The 17200-nt window shown below is 44.0% G+C and overlaps 1 protein-coding gene across 4 annotated transcripts in view; it reads left to right on the top strand.

The window, feature by feature from the left end:
• LRRK1 (leucine rich repeat kinase 1) overlaps positions 1–17200 on the top strand; it is a 132374-nt gene that overhangs the window by 61675 nt on the left and 53499 nt on the right. The gene's annotated exons all lie outside the window — the stretch shown is intronic.

Genomic DNA, 17200 nt, shown 5'->3' on the forward strand with positions numbered 1-17200 from the left:
TCTCCTTCTCTAATATTTATATAATTTATTTTATTTCATGTCCTGTGGTATCACTAGAAATGTCAAAAGTTGAATCATCATGATAGAGATGCATCTCTCTTGTTCCTGATTTTAAAGGTCTTGTCCTCAGCAATCTATAGGCATTTGCTGTAGATTTTTGGTATATAGACTGTTATTATATTTGGGTAGTTTCCATATCTTTTTTTCTGCTTAAGAGTTTTTATTATAAGGGAAGATTGTGGGATTTTGTCAAATTCCTTTTTGGAATTTTTGGCAGCTATTGATACATTCATGAAACCTTTCTACTTTAATTTGTTGATGTAACAAATGATGATGATAAATTTCCCTTTTCATTTATGATGTTGGACAGTTTTACTTTTTCTCTTTTAAACTTAATCAGACCAGCCAGTGATTTATATGTTCTAGTGGTTTTGTCAAAGGACTTGCTAGATTTACTTATGTATGTATGTATGTATGTATGTATGTATGTATGTATTTAATGGTTTGTTTCTTATTCATTAATTTTATCTTTACCTATACTAAAATCATCATATCTCCCTCTTTGAATACTGAGTGTTTGTCTTTGAGTATTTTGGATATTGCGGTATGAGATTTCCTGGGTTGATCCAGGCTCCAGACTTCACTGCTCTAGGACCTTCATATGGTAACTTTACTTCTCTGTTTTGTTTCCTTATCTTAAAGATAAGAAAGATAAAGAGAGATAAAGTATCTGTCTCAGAGGGATGCTTGACAGTTAAATGTGGTAATATTTGTAACATTCTAAAAACAATGCCTGGCACATGATAAGTACCTAATAGAAAATAGTTATTATTATTGGAGTTCCTTTTTAGATTTACTAAGTTAAATACTTCAGTCTTTTTTCCCCCTAATTTTAGCTTGTCATTTGCATTATTCAGTCTTTCGTGTGCTATCAATTTGTGCTGGCTTTCTTTATCAGAATCTGAAATATACACATGGACGTACACATAAACATTTATAAAATACATGTTTATGTATTATGTGTACATATGTATTTCCTGCTTCTGATTTTTTTTTCTACCTTGTCACATGGTTCTATAAGTTTTTGCTTCATATGCCTGGTTTATGGCTTTAGGACCCATTTTGACTTATTTCATTATGTCAAATAACTGCTTTAATCCTGTTCATGCTTCTATCATTAAAATTGGGATTGTCCGCTCTTCACATGGCCCCAGGACGTTATTTTTTTTTTTTTGAATCAACCTTTTACAAGTTTTCCCAGACATTTATCTTCAGTTTTTTGATTGTCTTAGGTGTATTTTATAAACAGCATTTAGTTTTTAATCCCATCTGAGAGCGTATCTTTCAGGAATCCACTCAATTCACATTTATGTGGTACCTGTCATACTAACTTATTACTCCCATCTTTTTATATTCTATTCATCACTATTTCCTTTTAACCGGTCCCTTATTTGCTGGTTTTGTAGTTTTTAAAGAATACCAGGGGTGCCTGGCTGGCTCAGTCATTAGAACATGCAACTTTTGATCTTGGGGTTGTGAGCTCCAGCCCCACACTGGGTGTAGAGATTGCGTAAAAATAAAATTTTTTAAAATAAATAAATAACATAAAGAATACCAATATTCTTATCAATAGTCAATGTACAATAAATGTTAAAGATTAACCTCATGTTGTAAAGGAAATAGTGATCATCCAGCCTCTACCTTTATATTGTCCTTGGTGTTTTTCCCAACACCTTCTTACCCTATTTGATCCCTACAACACCTTGGTATGAACTGCAGGGATAGAATCTGTTTTCCAGATGAAAATATTATGGTTTAGAGACATTCTGTTACTTGTCCAAGGACAGCAAATACTAAGCAGTAATACTCAGACCAGAACCTGAGTCTTCTGAACTCAGGGCTTTTCCCATTTCTTGATTCCTGAACTGTACCTCCCAAGTTCATCAGCGGTTATCATATTTCTCTGTACATGGACTCCCTGGGAACTTCTAAGAATCCCAGTGCTCCTGTCATACCCTACACTGATTGAATCTGAGTCGTGGGTGGGACCTGCATCAGTTTAGTGTAAAACATTCCCCAGGTGATTCCAGTGTGCCCCCAAGCTTGAGAGCCAGTGACTTTGATTTTCTTGGCTAAAGGTTAAAAGCAGAAATGGTTGGCATCTATATCTGCCATCTTCTCTACAGGGTAAATCCTGCTACATTTGCCAAGATAGTCATAGAGCATAAAAGCCATTATTGCGTGTTAGAAGGAGTAGACAAAGAAAAGACAATGTTACTTTTCTTCTCCGTGGCCCAGAAGAGAAAATGAACTTTACAGTGCAGACTGAGTCATAAGGATTTTTTGGGCTTCCCCAAAACAGGTGGTATTTTGATTATTCACGTGAATTTCAAAGGCAAGTGCCTTTGTGTCTGGCAGTGGGTGTGTCGGGCTGCCTGTGATCTCTAACCTATGATAGCACATTCCTTCCGTGCTTCTGGCAGAGGAAAGGGAGGCAGGCACAGTCCAGAGGGACCCAGCAATCAGGAAGGATGACTCAGGAGCCAGAGGTAAGTGCTGCTACCTTTCCAGGTGAGCAGTGGGTCTGAACTGGCATTTTGGGCTCAGAATATTAGGCAAGAGCCATCGTTACAAGGGTGCTTTGCTGCCATGGATGCACGGCCTGAAAACTACCTTGCCTTTGCTGGTGTTCGCGGCAGTGACCTTGCAGAAGTAGTCCTCTTGTTTTCTGTGCGTTTATGCTCTGCCTCCTCCACCAGCTGGTGGGTATTTTGTGTATAATCGCTGCCTCTGTGGAAGCCAGAGCCAGTGAAGGTTCAGAGCCTTCCTGCGTGCCTTCGGGTCAGACTGCCAGAACCTGCCTCTGCCCACAAATGGGGAAGTGCAGAAAAGTCCACATTGATTTTCCACTGGCAACAGCAGGTTGCTTAGGTCGTGTTGGTGTTTGGCGAGGAAGGTCCCAGAGCCCACACCACGTGGTCTGGACATACTTTTAGAAGAGCAAACACAAAGCCAAGTCGGACCTGGCCGGAGCTGTTTCCTGGCTCTGGTTTGCTGGCCCCCCTCTTGAAAGCTGCCAAACCCTTGCCTGAAAGTTTAACGAGACGGCCTGTGTTCATGGCAGAGGTCCTGTCAATGTTTGCTTTGTTGCCATGAGAAATAGCAACATTTGGCATGCCCAGAAAGGAACAGGAAAACTCAGAAATGCCAGGAAAGGCCTGAGCAGATCCTGGAATAGCCATGATGTTTGTCTCCATTCAAGCAGTTAGCAGGCCTGGCGATAGGGCTTTCTGGGGCTGCTCTGAGTATTGCAAGTAGACAAGAACTGGAATTAATCTTAGGCAACCCAATGGAGAAATTATTAATTTCCTTCTAAAAGTCTCTAATGGTTTTAAATTGGGCAGCTCGCCTAGAGAGGAACATTGGTTATCATTACCATCATCATCATCTTCGTCGTCATGATCACTTTTTGGATCAGCTCTGGCTTATGTGCCTTAAAAATTCCTGGTGGCCCACCATTCAGATGCCTGTGTCTGTGCCCAGGAACAAATGTTCTGGCTGCACATTTTCCGAGCTGAAGCAGCTCTTCTCCATCCACGTGATCTGGGGCGGGAGGGGTGGGGGTGGGGGTGGTGTCCAAGGATTTGTGTTTGCAGGATGCTCAGAAAGGATAGGAAGCAGCAAATATGGCCTCTTGGCTGTTGCTGGGGCCTTCATGAGTGGCTGACGGATTGACTGACAGGTTGGGCGAGAGCACCTGAAATCCCATGGGAAAGCAGCCTTTTCTTTCTTCTTCTTCTTTTTTTTTTAAACATTTTTTTTTAACGTTTTTTTATTTATTTTTGAGACAGAGAGAGACAGAGCATGAACGGGGGAGGGGCAGAGAGAGAGGGAGACACAGAATCTGAAGAAGGCTCCAGGCTCCGAGCCATCAGCCCAGAGCCCGACGTGGGGCTCGAACTCACGGACCACGAGATCGTGACCTGAGCTGAAGTCGCCGAGACTTAGCCACCCAGGCGCCCCACTTCTTCTTTTTTTTAATGTTTATTTATTTTTGAGAGAGAGAGCGAGACAGTGTAAGTGGAGGAGGGGCAGAGACAGAGGGAGACACAGAATCTGAAGCAGGCTCCAAGCTCTGAGCTGTCAGCACAGAGCCCAACGTGGGGCTCAAACTCATGAACCGGTAGATCATGACCTGAACCAAAGTCGGATGCTTAACTGACTGAGCCACCCAGATGCCCCTGGAGAGCATAAAGCTCTTGAATAAAAACTCTTTGCATCAAGCAGTAGGCCTAACCCAAGACAAGGGTGTTCCCCAGAGGACTCAGTGTCCCTCAGAAAAGGCTTCTTGCATGGAGCATCTGGGTGGCTCAGTTGGTTAAACTTCCGACTTCAGCTTGGATCATGATCTCACAGTTCGTGGGTTTGAGCCCCTCATCGGGCTCTGTGCAGACAGCTCGGAGCCTGGAGCCTGCTTCAGATTCTGTGTCTCCCTCTCTCTCTGCTCCTCCCCAACTCACTCTCTCTCTCTCTCTCAAAAATAAGCATTAAAAAAAAAGAGTTTAATGCTTTCCAGAGTATTTCGACGTATGCACATTCCCACCTTCTTAGACCCTCACACCCTCCTTACAGCTGGCAGTGTAACAGGTGTAGGAACTGGTGTCCCCAGAATTCAGTCTCTGGAGCAGCAGCACCCCAGCGGGTAGGAGGCGGCTCTGGGAGCAGACTCACCACCCGGGGCCTGGCCTTCTCACCACTCGCTTGTGTGAGAGGAAGAGAAAGCCTTTCACCAGACCCTCGAAAAGTCGCAAACTCAGACTCAGGACTATTGTGGCCTCTGTCCATCAATTCGACCTTTCTTGTGCTTTCGTGAGGAATTTAGCTGATGATTCTACACGTGTCTGTTTTCTCCAGTTTCCAAATACTGAATCTTTCCCTGCCCTCATGCCTTCCTTCTCCGGACGCTTTCTGGGTATACAATCCATGCTGTTAGTTCTTCTTAGAACTTGAAATAGGGTAGTGAGGTTATACAGTAGAGGAAGTGAGCAAGGACACAGGATAACCTTTCAAGGAGGCTTTCGTGACAGAGTTCCTCCCAGATCTTAAACCATGATATGAAACAGCAGTGAAAGAAACCACTTGTATTTAGTTAAAATGAAGAAACTGATGAATAAAACAGAGATGCAGAAATATTAAAACTATGATTTGAGCTTAAATGACAAACTGGAAAACACAGTAAGGAAAGAGTGCAAAGAAACAGTATCAGATGTGGTTGCTATGGTGGCTTTCAGTATATAGACAATTACATCTGTAGCGATACAAATACACTTCAGACAGGTGAGTTAAACACTGGAAACCCATCAGAATATATTTTTAAAAGGGCATTTATCCCAGTTGTGAAAGAGAGATGATTACATTACCAAGTTTTTTACAAATATAAAGGTACATCGCCAGAAATCAGATGAGTGATTTATATATTAAAGCCAAACACTTATAGGAAAATAAATTTTGAAAAGAAATATAAAAAAGAGAGCAATAGAAGATTTTTGAAAAAAAAAAAACCTGACCAAAACTTAAATTCAAAATAGATCATTGGTAGAATGTACATGGCAGGCAATAACTGAATTTAATTCAGCCAGTGTTTATAGATCACCTGCTATGTGCTCAGGACTCAGGGGTAACCAAGCCAGAACCATGGCCCTTGCCACCACATTGCTCAAAAATTCTGTTGAGTAAGAAATTCTGTTGAGAGAGAAATTAAGGATTAATTTACATATAAGAAAACACAGGCAGCAAATCATGGCATGGATACATACATAAATTCAATGATAATTATAGAAAGTTGAATTAAAGCAACTTAAAAGAACTGACAGAAACCGGTTAAACTAGCAAAATAAATATAAATGCTGAGTAAGACACTTGGCGGGGTCATAGAGAAATAGGCACACCAAGGCCTTACTGCTGGCACTGTAAATCTGTTCCGTATGTGTGCAAAGTTAATGGCATCATGTGACAAAAGCCATAAAACTCTTTCTCCCAGTGAACTGTTCTGAATTTGGCATTTCCTTTCTGAGAGATACCTCTAGGACATAATTTAAAAGGAAAAAAAGCTATTCCCACAAACGTGGTCAACACCCTGCTATTTATAATAAGAAGAAATTAGGGGAAGGGAAAAAAACGTCCAGCAGCAGGCGAAATGTACCATTCGTGCAGGGTGGATACCACATAGCCAGGAAGAAGCATGCCTGTCTCCCCAGCACTTAGCACACACGGTTCCTTGACCCTAGGACACCCTTCAAATCATAACCCCCACACAACATCCTCAGGAAGGCTTCCTTGATCCACAGGCCTGGTCAGATCCCCTTATCTCTCTCAGAGCTTCCTGTCCATTGTATTCACAGCACTTAACAAGGTTTGAGATTGTCTGGATGACATTATTGTATAATGTCAGCTCTCCCATCTGACTGGAAGCTTCTCAAAAGCAGGGGAGTTAGCCAATTTGCTTTGTGTTTGACCCCCAGTGTAGGGCCTGGGAAAGATGAACAGATGGTTGCATGCGTGAATGGATGGATGGATGGACGGATGGATGGATGGATGGATGAAATTTTATAGATGCAGTAACCTCCCATTTACATAAGACTTCATAGCTGACAACTTTGGCAGACATTCTGCTTTATTCCCCTATACAGTCCTGTAAGGTAGAAATTTTTGTCTTTGTTTAAAAGTTGAGGAAGGGACGCCTGGGTGACTCAGTCAGTTAAGCCTCCAACTTCAGCTCAGGTCACGATCTCATGGCTCCTGAGTTTGAGCCCCGCATCGGGCTCTGTGCTGACATCTCGGAGCCTGGAGCCTGCTTTGGATTCTGTGTCTCCCTCCCTCTCTGCCCCCTCCCCTACTTGTGCTCTGTCTCCTTCTGTCTCTCAAAAATAAATAAATGTTAAAAAAAAAATTTTTTTAAGTTGAAGAAGCAAAGGTTTGCTCAGTAATAAGCTAAATAATTTAGTTAACTGCAGACATTTTATTTCTTGTGCCCTCCCCCCACCCCTTCTCAAATAGATGTTGGCAAAATTAACTTGGAACTAGTGATGGAATATTTCTGGTAAGCTTCCCATTTTTAAAAGGAATGACTGAAATACTACAGGGGAAAAAAAACCACAGTGAATGTTTAAAGAAAAAAAAAACCCTTCTCTTTATTTTAAAAAATTTTAGTGAAGAAAAAGTGATAAATCTTATTAAACACTTTTTGGCGTTCAGATACTCTTAACTATGGAGAACAAACTGAGGGTTACCAGAGGGGAGGTGACTGGGTGGATGGGTGAAGTAGGTGTTGGGGGTTGAGGGGTGCACTTGTCCTGATGGGCTCTGAGTAATGGACAGAATTGCCGAATCACTGTATTGTACACCTGAACTGATATAACACTGTATGTTAGCTACATTGGAATTTTTTAAAATTAATAAAAAAATAAAAGTTAAAACTTTGGGATAAAATACTTAAAAAGACACATATTGAATTAGGAAACTTTGGGCAGTGAGCCACTAGTTATTTTCCTTATTTGTTTGTCTTATGTACATGATTTTGTTTTTTCTCTGTTTATGTCACTTTGAGAATTTCTATCTTTGAAAGTGAATCTGGAATTTCAACATCTTTATTTGGTTTGTTACCTGTGGCCAAGGACAACACCTTCCATAACTTAAACATTATTTTTACACGGTTGTCAGATTATCATTTTCATTCTCACATTATTAAAAGTACATTTAAACTTTTTTTAATTTAGTCTTTTGTTATTGACTTTATTATTATTATTATTATTATTATTATTATTATTATTATTATTTCAAAGGCCCTTGAATTGGCTTTATTTATCTTGGCTTTATTATCTTCCTTGTCTTCACTTCATTCTGGTTTTTCTGTGCTTAATCTATTTGTTCTAATTTTCCTGTTTTTGTACGCTTAGTCTAATTGGTCTAATTTTCCTGTTTTCTTTTAGCTTTCTAACTTGGGCGGGGCTGGTTTACAACGTTTCACTTTTTCGTTTTGCAATTCTGATCAGAGTTGTGCGTTTTCTTTTTCATTAATTGTAATGTTTTTGTTGTTCTAAAAACAGATTCTGTTGTGACTTGGTTTCTCTCTGCCACACACGCATTACTTAAAAGGGCGTGTTTTCATGTTCAAAGAATTGGCCACCTTCTTTCTAATCCTGCCTCCATCCTTGGTTCTACCTGTACTTTGCCGTGGCCTTGAGATAAGATATTGTCTTCTGTCTCAAGAGATGTTTGCCTCTCCCTGCTCCCTTTTTTCCTTTTCCTTTTTCCTATTTACCTTTCCTTCACACTCAGAATTTAATCAGTAAATGTGCACCTTCCTATCTATTTGAACACAAAACTCATTCTCCTGCCTCCTACCATTGGTGTCTCCCATTTTTATGGTGGTGTGTACCTCTAGAATTTCTCGCTTCATTTTTTGCTTAGTGGATCTGTCCTAGTCTGCTGGTACTTTTCTTCAATTTTCATTAGTTTTTCTTTTCCCTTTTGCCCTGGGTTGGAGCACAAAGACTTAGCATGGCTGTATTTGGGGGTGGGGGTTGTTCGGGTATCTTTATTACTATCAGGGAGCCTTGGTTATTTCTCGTCATGCCTTTGAAACGGTGTCAGCTTTTCCACGGCCATGGGAACATGGCGGTATGGTAGGATGGGACCAGACAGAGCACTGGGCACCTGCATCGCCATCCTGGTTCTGTTACCTTTGAGCAGATTGTCTCCCTGAACTTCTTTATGGGCAAATGGTGCCTGACCTTACAAGGTTACTGTGAGAGTCAGCCGAAAGAGTGGGCAGGAAAGTCGGTACGTGCATCGCAGAGAGTCACCAAGAATGTGTCATCCTGTGATCCTAGCTCGACTTCCAGACGGTTTCCCTACAGTCTGACCTTGATTGTGGCCTTGGAGGCAGCAGACAGTTCCGTGTTGACTGTTGAACATGCCATCATTGGTTTGCTTGTAAGTTATTTTGGTACTTCTGTTTCCCATTGATCTGGTTTCTATGGTAATATTTCCTTGTGTTTGTTTGTCTTGAATGGTATTGGCAGCGAACCACTATACTAATTCTGATATTGCAGCATTTTGAGCAGACATGCTTTTTCAGAACAGATTACATTGTTTTTCCTCAGTCATTTCATTAACCGCCTCATTAACTTAATCTTCCTCCTGAGTCTGGAAAGAAGGCTGACCTCCCCTTTCTCTTTATCTGTCCCTTCCTTTACTCCCTGTAGTTATTCTCAGGTCCATTTTGAAACGCTCCTTTACACTGTGGAGCCCTCCCAGGCTTTTTGCTAATTTCATGACCGATCTTGCTGTCCTTTCCCTTACCTTTTTATCATATTTCTAATCTACTTATCTCAATAGGCATCCTCTTGGACTTCAAGAATCTCTGTTTCTTTGTTTTCCTTTTTTAATGTGTGGGCCTCTGTTGATAGAATGTTCCAAGATCTCAGGTCTTGACTTCTGTAGTCTTCGTTTCACTTGTTATCTTCTATATCACTGCTACCGTAACAAAGTACCAGACACTGGTTGTTGAGAAATGTGTTGTCTCAAGTTCTGAAGGTCAGAAGTCTGACATCAAGATGTCAGCAGCAGGACTCTGTTCCCTCTCGGCTCCAGGGGAGGGTCCTTCCTTGCCTCTTCCTAACTTCTGGTGGTAGCTGGCAGTCTGCGACTTTCCTTGGCTTGTAAACCCATCACCCCAGCCACGTGCCATTTTCCCCTGCACGTCTTTGCACCGTCCTCTCTCTGCATGTATCTGCCTTTGTGACTCAGTCTCCCCTTTTCAGAAGGACACCAGTCAGTCATTTTGGATGAGGACCCGCCTTAATAACCTCATTCTAACTTAATTATCTCTGTAAAGACCCTGTTTCCAATGAAGCTCACATTTGGAGGTACTGGGGATTGGGGCTTCAACGTATCTTTTATGGGGAACACAGTTCAGCTCATAACACCATCCTTGTGGCCTCCGCTCTGTTGCCCTTGACCTGGGTCCACCACTCGTGCCCACTTTGTGTGCATGGGCAGACATCCAGTGTCCTGCTCACCTTTACATGCTGAATGTTCCCTCTCTTCTCGAGAGCCCTACACTCTGGCAGGAACTTGAGCGGAAGGGGTTTGGAAGGTCTCACATGGAGCGTTCCCCCCGGGGATGACGAGGCAGGCACAGGCGGTTCTTATGTGTCATAGCCCTCACGCGCACGAGGACTCTGGGACAGGGCTGCCGTCCCCAACATGCTGGTCCTCTGTCCAGCCAAACCCTTGTCATCCATGACCTCCTCTCACAGTCCGGCTTCCCAGAAAACATTTGCAGGCATCTTCACTTTTAGGGTTTCTTTGGGTTTATTCCTCAGGCTTTTTAGCAAGTCAGTTCTGTTTAGATTAGACCCATTGGTTTTGTGGCCTCCGCAGCGGTCTGGTTGCCCTGACTGCTCCTTTCCCTATCAGAAAGTTGTTCCTGTCTTTCTGGCTGGTTCAACAAGGAGAAGACCCCTCTGCCATCATCCCAGGAATTTTCGATTAATCATAGAAAGAAGGGCTTGAGTTTTATGTTGACCAAGGATTCACAAATACATTTTAGAAGATTCTATTTATCCTGCATCCCCTTTTATTTCTTTTTAAGTTTATTTATTTATTTTGGGGCGGCGGGGGGAAACATGTGTGAGCAGGGGAGGGGCAGAGAGAAATGGAGGGAGAGAATCCCAAGCACCCTTCACACTGTCAGTGCAGAGTCCAACGTGGAGCTCGAACTCACAAACTATGAGATCATGACCTGAGCTGAAATCAAGACTCAGATGCTTAACCATCAGAGCCACCCACATGCCCCTCCCCCATCCCCTTTTAACATGTACATCTTGATTGAATAGACTAATTCAAGAAACTGCCTTTTTGTGTCATTCCCTAGTGTCATGGAGCTCCAGTCGGTTACCTCAAGGAATTTATAGTCTCTAGGAGGGAAGATTCTTACACAGTTAACCATAGGCCACAGGTCAAATGCTGACCAACTGAGAGAAACGATGAATTGGCAAGACAGGGAGAAGAGGTACGAATTCTGCTCTGTGGGCCCCGCAGAGACAAGTAACCATGTAACATCGAACCTCTACTCTGGTGAGGCTGCTCTCCACCTAACCAATGGCAGAGGCCCTCGGCGCAACCCCTCACCCCCACCCCACCAACCTGCAACTGTCAACGTTAAAAACCAGGCTGAAAGCTTTGTAGACCACAGCCCTCCACTTACCAATTATTTTTCTTCCACCATTAAAGGTTGCACTGACATAAAAGCAACCATAAGTGATATCATTGTGGTCCACTGGCTCTCTCACCGTGACATTTTATGTCCGGTGGCTTTAAGAAGGATTGTGTAAAGGCGGGTAATTGGACCGCAGCCTCCACTACGGGACAAGGAGGTTTTTCATACACACAGAAGCACCCCAAACATCACTATCCGTATTGAGCCATGCCCTTACATACACCTATTCCTTCTTGATTCGATTCTAATCACTACCACTGTCCCAGGAAATATGTTTCTAAGCCATCACACTGTGCCTCCTGGAAGAGTAGTACTTCCTTCTCTTTGGCCCGAAACTTAAAGGGCTCGTGATTGAGGACAAATGGGAACACGTATCCGTCTGTTTGCTCTGGAGTGGGGGTGCCTTAACCACAGTGCTGGTGAATTGGGGTGGGGGGGATCTCCGCATCCAGCTGTCTTTGATTTTGCGATTCTGCGTGCATGGATTTCATTATGCAATTGCTGGCCTCTGTCCCCCAGAACCTTGTTTATTGTGATCCTTCCCGGACTAAACACAAGTAAGTAATGAAGGCTTCGGGGCTTACCCGGCTCCGTTTCCATGTGACGTGTACTATTATCTTCTTAACTCTGCGTGGGTTAGACTCCTTTCACTGTTCTGTAAACGCTTGGGCACCCTACAGTGTTTGTGCACCCAAATAATTTTTGTAAATGAAAGTTTTCACACCAACCCAAGACCAGGTAGAAGTCTCACACATTTATTTGCAGCTCCCAAGTCCAGAAATCTTTTCACAAGGATGTTTATATTCTGAGTGTGTTTTCCTGTTTTCAGACTTCTGCTTTTTCTGACTTCTCTGGGAGCTTGACTTTAACAGATTTCAACCCTGCAGAAGCTCTGGCGGGTGTAAGACCCAGAAAGAGCTAAATATTAGGAACTGGCAGCATCTGCTTCCCCCTCTTCCTCATGTCTGGGGAATTCAATGGCACACAGCCACTCACTTGTTACTGATGATTTTCTTCTGCTAGAACAGTGCCCCCCAAAAGAAGCACGTGTGGTTTCCCTACAAGTGTTCTTTCGTGGCTGTGTGGTCAGCATCACCTGCTCATAGTCCATGAAGATCAAGAAACCCATGAGTTAGGGGCACCTGGGTGGCTCAGTTGGTTGAGCATCCGACTTCAGCTCAGGTCATGATCTCATGGTTCATGAGTTCGAGCCCCTCATCAGGCTCTGTGCTGATAGCTCAGAGCCTGGAGACTGCTTCGGATTCTGTGTCCACCCCCCTCTCTCTCTGCCTTTCCCCTGCTCATGCTCTGTCTCTGTCTCTCAAAAGTGAATAAACATTAAAAAAAAGAAAAAAGAAACCCATGAGTTAGGGCGACCAGATGCATATTTAACACACACACACACACACACACACACACACACATACACTTCTGTCCTTTAAACCATAATCTCCCTGCGCCTTGGTTCCATTTGGTAAGCCATTTCTCTCATCTGCCCCAGTGCTCACAGAATGGCTTACACGTCACACTACTCAAGCAAACGTGGCTAAATGTACAAACGCAAGTGAAGCAAGGTGGTGTCCCTGTCACGTAACTGGAGGCGATGCAGACCCTGGTTGGGGATGAGGAAGGCAGTCCTTGCACTGAAGCTTGCACAAGTAGGATATAGACAGGAGCTAAGAGGACTGTGAATTCCAAGGGAGAGAAACCGGAGCGGGGTGCAGAGCCAGGAGGAGGTTTCTTGCCCCCTTCATCGTAGTGGCAGAGCAGAGTGTGAAGGCAGAGGCCGGCCAGCCAGGCCTGCAGAAACTTGGTCCTTGAGTGACCTCATGACACCCACCATCAACAGGAGGCCAGTTTTCAGGAAGAAGCTTTTACAAAAAAAGTCAGCGCCCACAATGTGTTTGCCACAGTGTCCAAGTATTACCAAACAACGCACATTCCGGGGGGACTATCAGCAGCCCCAGCAGCCCTTTGGCAGATGGGACAGTCAGTTACTGACAGCGAGGCCACACTCCCTTGGCCCCCACAGCCTACCTAGGAATTTCAGTGTTGGGTCCACTTTCTGAGCCATGTGGTTCATTCATGAACAGGCTGTTGCTGTGCTTTAATTGGCGCTTTATCCTTGGCCTTGAATCCTCTGCTCTTGGGAGTATGCCCATCCCCCAACTTCTTCTACCTACAACAAATTATTAACTCCACAAACCCTCTGCCAAGAGAAGCGCAAAGGGCAAGCAGAGGGCAGGTAGGAGACAGGGAGGTGTAAAGCTGGAAAGAGGCTGGGGAGACTAGCAGTGTGGGGCTGCCCAGGGAAGGAGCTTGGATGTCCTGCTGCATTCAGGCGGGGGGTGTGGGGAGCCTGAAAGGTTCTGAGCAGACCTTGACATCTTAGGATGATCGATCTGGTTAGAGGTGTGAATATGGATTGGACTGCGGTTCTCGGTGGTTTGATTCTTGTCAGTGCACAAACATTTATTTAGTGTCTGGTACATGCTAGGCATGCTGCTGACCTTCAGAGACTGTCAGTCAAGGCTCTGCAGGGAGGTGCACGTGGACCAGGCTCTGGACAGGCCACACCCGCTAGGGCATAGGAGATGACCCTTGGTTTGAGTTAGCACAGTACAAAATCAGCAGGCAAGTTCATATAAAGGGAGTTGAGCCAGACCGAGCCCAAGATGATATTCACATCCACCACGACTTGCCCAAGACCCCCACCTGGAGGGGCTCAGACACAGGGCTCAGAGTCTTCTGAGGTCAAGTCCCTGCCCTTCATGCACTTACAAGCTGCAGCTCTGGACTCCCAGAACGTGCAGGAGATGCCGGAGGGAGATTGCCATTGTGGGGAAAGAACACCTAAGCTCATCTGCCAAGGATGTCTAATGCATTTGTAGCATAAGTGGTTCGTGTCACAGTAATACTCTGATGCATTTCTCATTTTCATTTACTTTTGATGGTCTTATAGTTTTATGTATGAGACTTTCAATAGACACCTAAGATTTATTGTTAAAAATCAACCCAAATCAGCCTCCTCGTCAGCTTACATTTGGCTGCCGTTTCCATTCAAGTCCAATCCGCTTGATATTGATTGACCAGAATGGCCACACAGGGTGAGTGGAGAATCAGACTGCAATCTGGGCCCTCTTGGCTTTGTGTCCAGCTGTTTGGGCCTGGGACCTGTGTGTGTCTCCAAGAACCCAGGAAGAGGAGGCAGCCAGGCCCTTGGAGGGCCTTCTTTGACTTGACATTGCAAAACCTGACACAGTGACCTTCCTGCCAGCCTGCTCCTGGGTTGGCTGTCTTCCTTATCCCAAGGCTCCCGGTAGGAGAACACTGTCCTTCGAAGCATACGAGCCAGACAGAATCCTGGGTCCAGAAGTGACTTAGACATCATCAGGTCCAAACTGCTTATTTAACAGATGAAAGCCAATAATAGCCAGATGAAGGGTGATACAGTTAGGAATTATGGAAAGATTAGGGAGAAGTGCATGTGGCTGGGTTTGAAATGAAGGCATCAGGAGGGACTCCTGTGTAACACAGAGCTATGTTGGATCAGTGGGCTGAGAAGCAGTGACACCCCAGTAGCAGCGGGTACACCTAACACCAGATCTTGGTTTCTATATACCACTTTCTGCTAAAGGGAATCGGGGCTGATTCCAGGGCTGGGGCTTGGAAAGCACCAGAAGAGACTGGAGCACCTTATCTTGCCAGGAAGTAAGGAAGTGCCCAAAACATGTAGGGACATGTCAGAGGAACACAGGAGCCCCCTTGATGGGACTCCCACTGGCCAAACTGGGGATGATCTGAGCAGCAAAAGAAATAATGATAACAGTAATGGCAATACTTTGAGTAAAAAAAGAATCCATGAGTCCTAGTGATACTTAAAAGGAGAGGGAGACACCCTTCTGCACAGAAGAATGCCAAGTAACAAGTGTAGAAGGAATGATCATTTTAGAAAAATCACTGTTTTGCAGCCATCAGTGTACTAACTGAGTCAGGCCAGGGTCAACAGTGGATGCTGAAATCAGTGGATGAAATGATGTAGGAACACAAGATACTCACTAGTCTCAGAGTATCACCCCACAGCTTGCTCATTAGTCACAAAGAGCAAAACGTACCTTTATAAAGGAGGGATCTGACGGACACAACCTTCAACAAGAGGTCAGGCCCGGCATCACCAACAGGGGAATAACCTGACATCAGTTGCCCTCGCATGAGGTCCAATTGGTAGGACTCATCATTGTCTGAGATTTTTGCCAAAAATGCTTCACTTGAATCTCAACATTGGGAAACAATTGAGTAGATTCAGATTATGGGGTATTCCATGAGACAACTGGAATGACTTGAAAAATTGCAATGCCAATGTTGGAAAAGACATAAAAAGCCATGAGGATTCTTCTAGCTTAAAGAAGAGTAAAGGGACATGACCAATAAATTCAGTGTGTGATTCTTGATGGGATCCTGGATCAGGACATAAAATAGTTATAAAAGACATGTCTGGGACGGCTGGGACTGTTTGAATGTGGACTGTGGATTTGATAATATCGTATCGATTTCATTCCTTGAAAATGATAAATAATGGAGGTCACCTAGGAAAATATTCTTGTTCTTCAGAGATACATGCTGAAGTATTTAGGGGTTAAGTGTCCTGATGGCGCTAATTTACTTGGAAATGATTCCGCAAAAAATGAAAAGTGTCTGTGGAGAGAAAGGAGAGAAAGCAAAATGTGGCAACAGAGTAACAGTGGTACCTAGGGGCAGGGCATTTTAGGGGTGCTCACTGTGTCCAAGTTCAGCTTTTCGGCAGTTCTGAACTTTTTCAAAATAAAAAATTGTGGGGGACCAGTAATGACAATAGAAACAGCAATAGAATGACTTGTCTTTTTTTAAAAATCAGCTGCAGTTAAAACTCCATTCTTTTGTCCTAAAATCCAGTATGCCATCACCTGTCCCTCTTCATCCACGTGAATGGAGAGAGAGATAAGACAGAGACACAGTCCTTCATCCCCTGGTTCAAAGACCAGAGCTTTGAGAGGGCGTGATAGACCGACCCTTTCCAATCCTGGCAGCTCAGCTAAGGAGATAAAGACAACACACTATCACCATCTAGTGGCCACAGAAGCAGTCTGCAGCTGCCAATTTTGAAAGCAAACTTTACCCCAAGTTATTACTGGTCTTTCCCGCCATGGGCTTGGTGAATACATTTTCCCATCTGCCAAGCCCTGGTTTTTGTTCCTCTAATTTTCTCATACGCCTTTCCAGCTGCTTTGGAGAAACAAGCCCAGAAGCTGATTTCCTCCTCCCGCCCCCCCGAAACCTAACTGAGCCCCAAATTCTTTGATAATCCAGAAGAAAGAGAAAAGCCCTGTTCATGCGTACTTAACCAGATCTTTTTTTACCAGATCTCTTTTTACCACCACACACCAGCAAGCTTCTGGCCTTTCTGACTCTGCCTTGTGGAAATAAACAAAAACTAACCTGATGAGGAAAGCAAAGGCGATTTATTCAGAGCTTGCTGTAGGAAGGGAGTCAACTACGTTCGCTTGTGTTTTGGCAGAAGAGTGAGAAAGCTTTATAGTGGGGAAAAGGGAAAAGCCTTGGGTGTTTCCCAACTGGAGGCTCTCAACGGGAAAGCTGGAGGCAGCTAAATAGAAGCGGGGCGGGGGGGGGGGTGTTCTACATGTTTGGTTGGGGGAGCATTTTGGCTTTCTCTGGTTGGTTTAAGTTGGACATAGGGCCAAAGACTAGTGACGCTGTCCATTATGAGTCAAGCCCTGGCAATTTGAGTTCAACTGTTCCAGAAGCTATTGTGTAGCTTCCTGGATTGATGTTAGCCATGGAGGCTTGGCTTCTTATGAGTCTGGCTTAGAACAGGCTGGCTTCCTGGGCTGGTTACTACAGATAAGGGGGTTAGTTTTC

Source organism: Prionailurus viverrinus, chromosome B3 (genome assembly GCF_022837055.1).
Source record: "Prionailurus viverrinus isolate Anna chromosome B3, UM_Priviv_1.0, whole genome shotgun sequence".
NCBI classification, from domain to species: domain Eukaryota; kingdom Metazoa; phylum Chordata; class Mammalia; order Carnivora; family Felidae; genus Prionailurus; species Prionailurus viverrinus.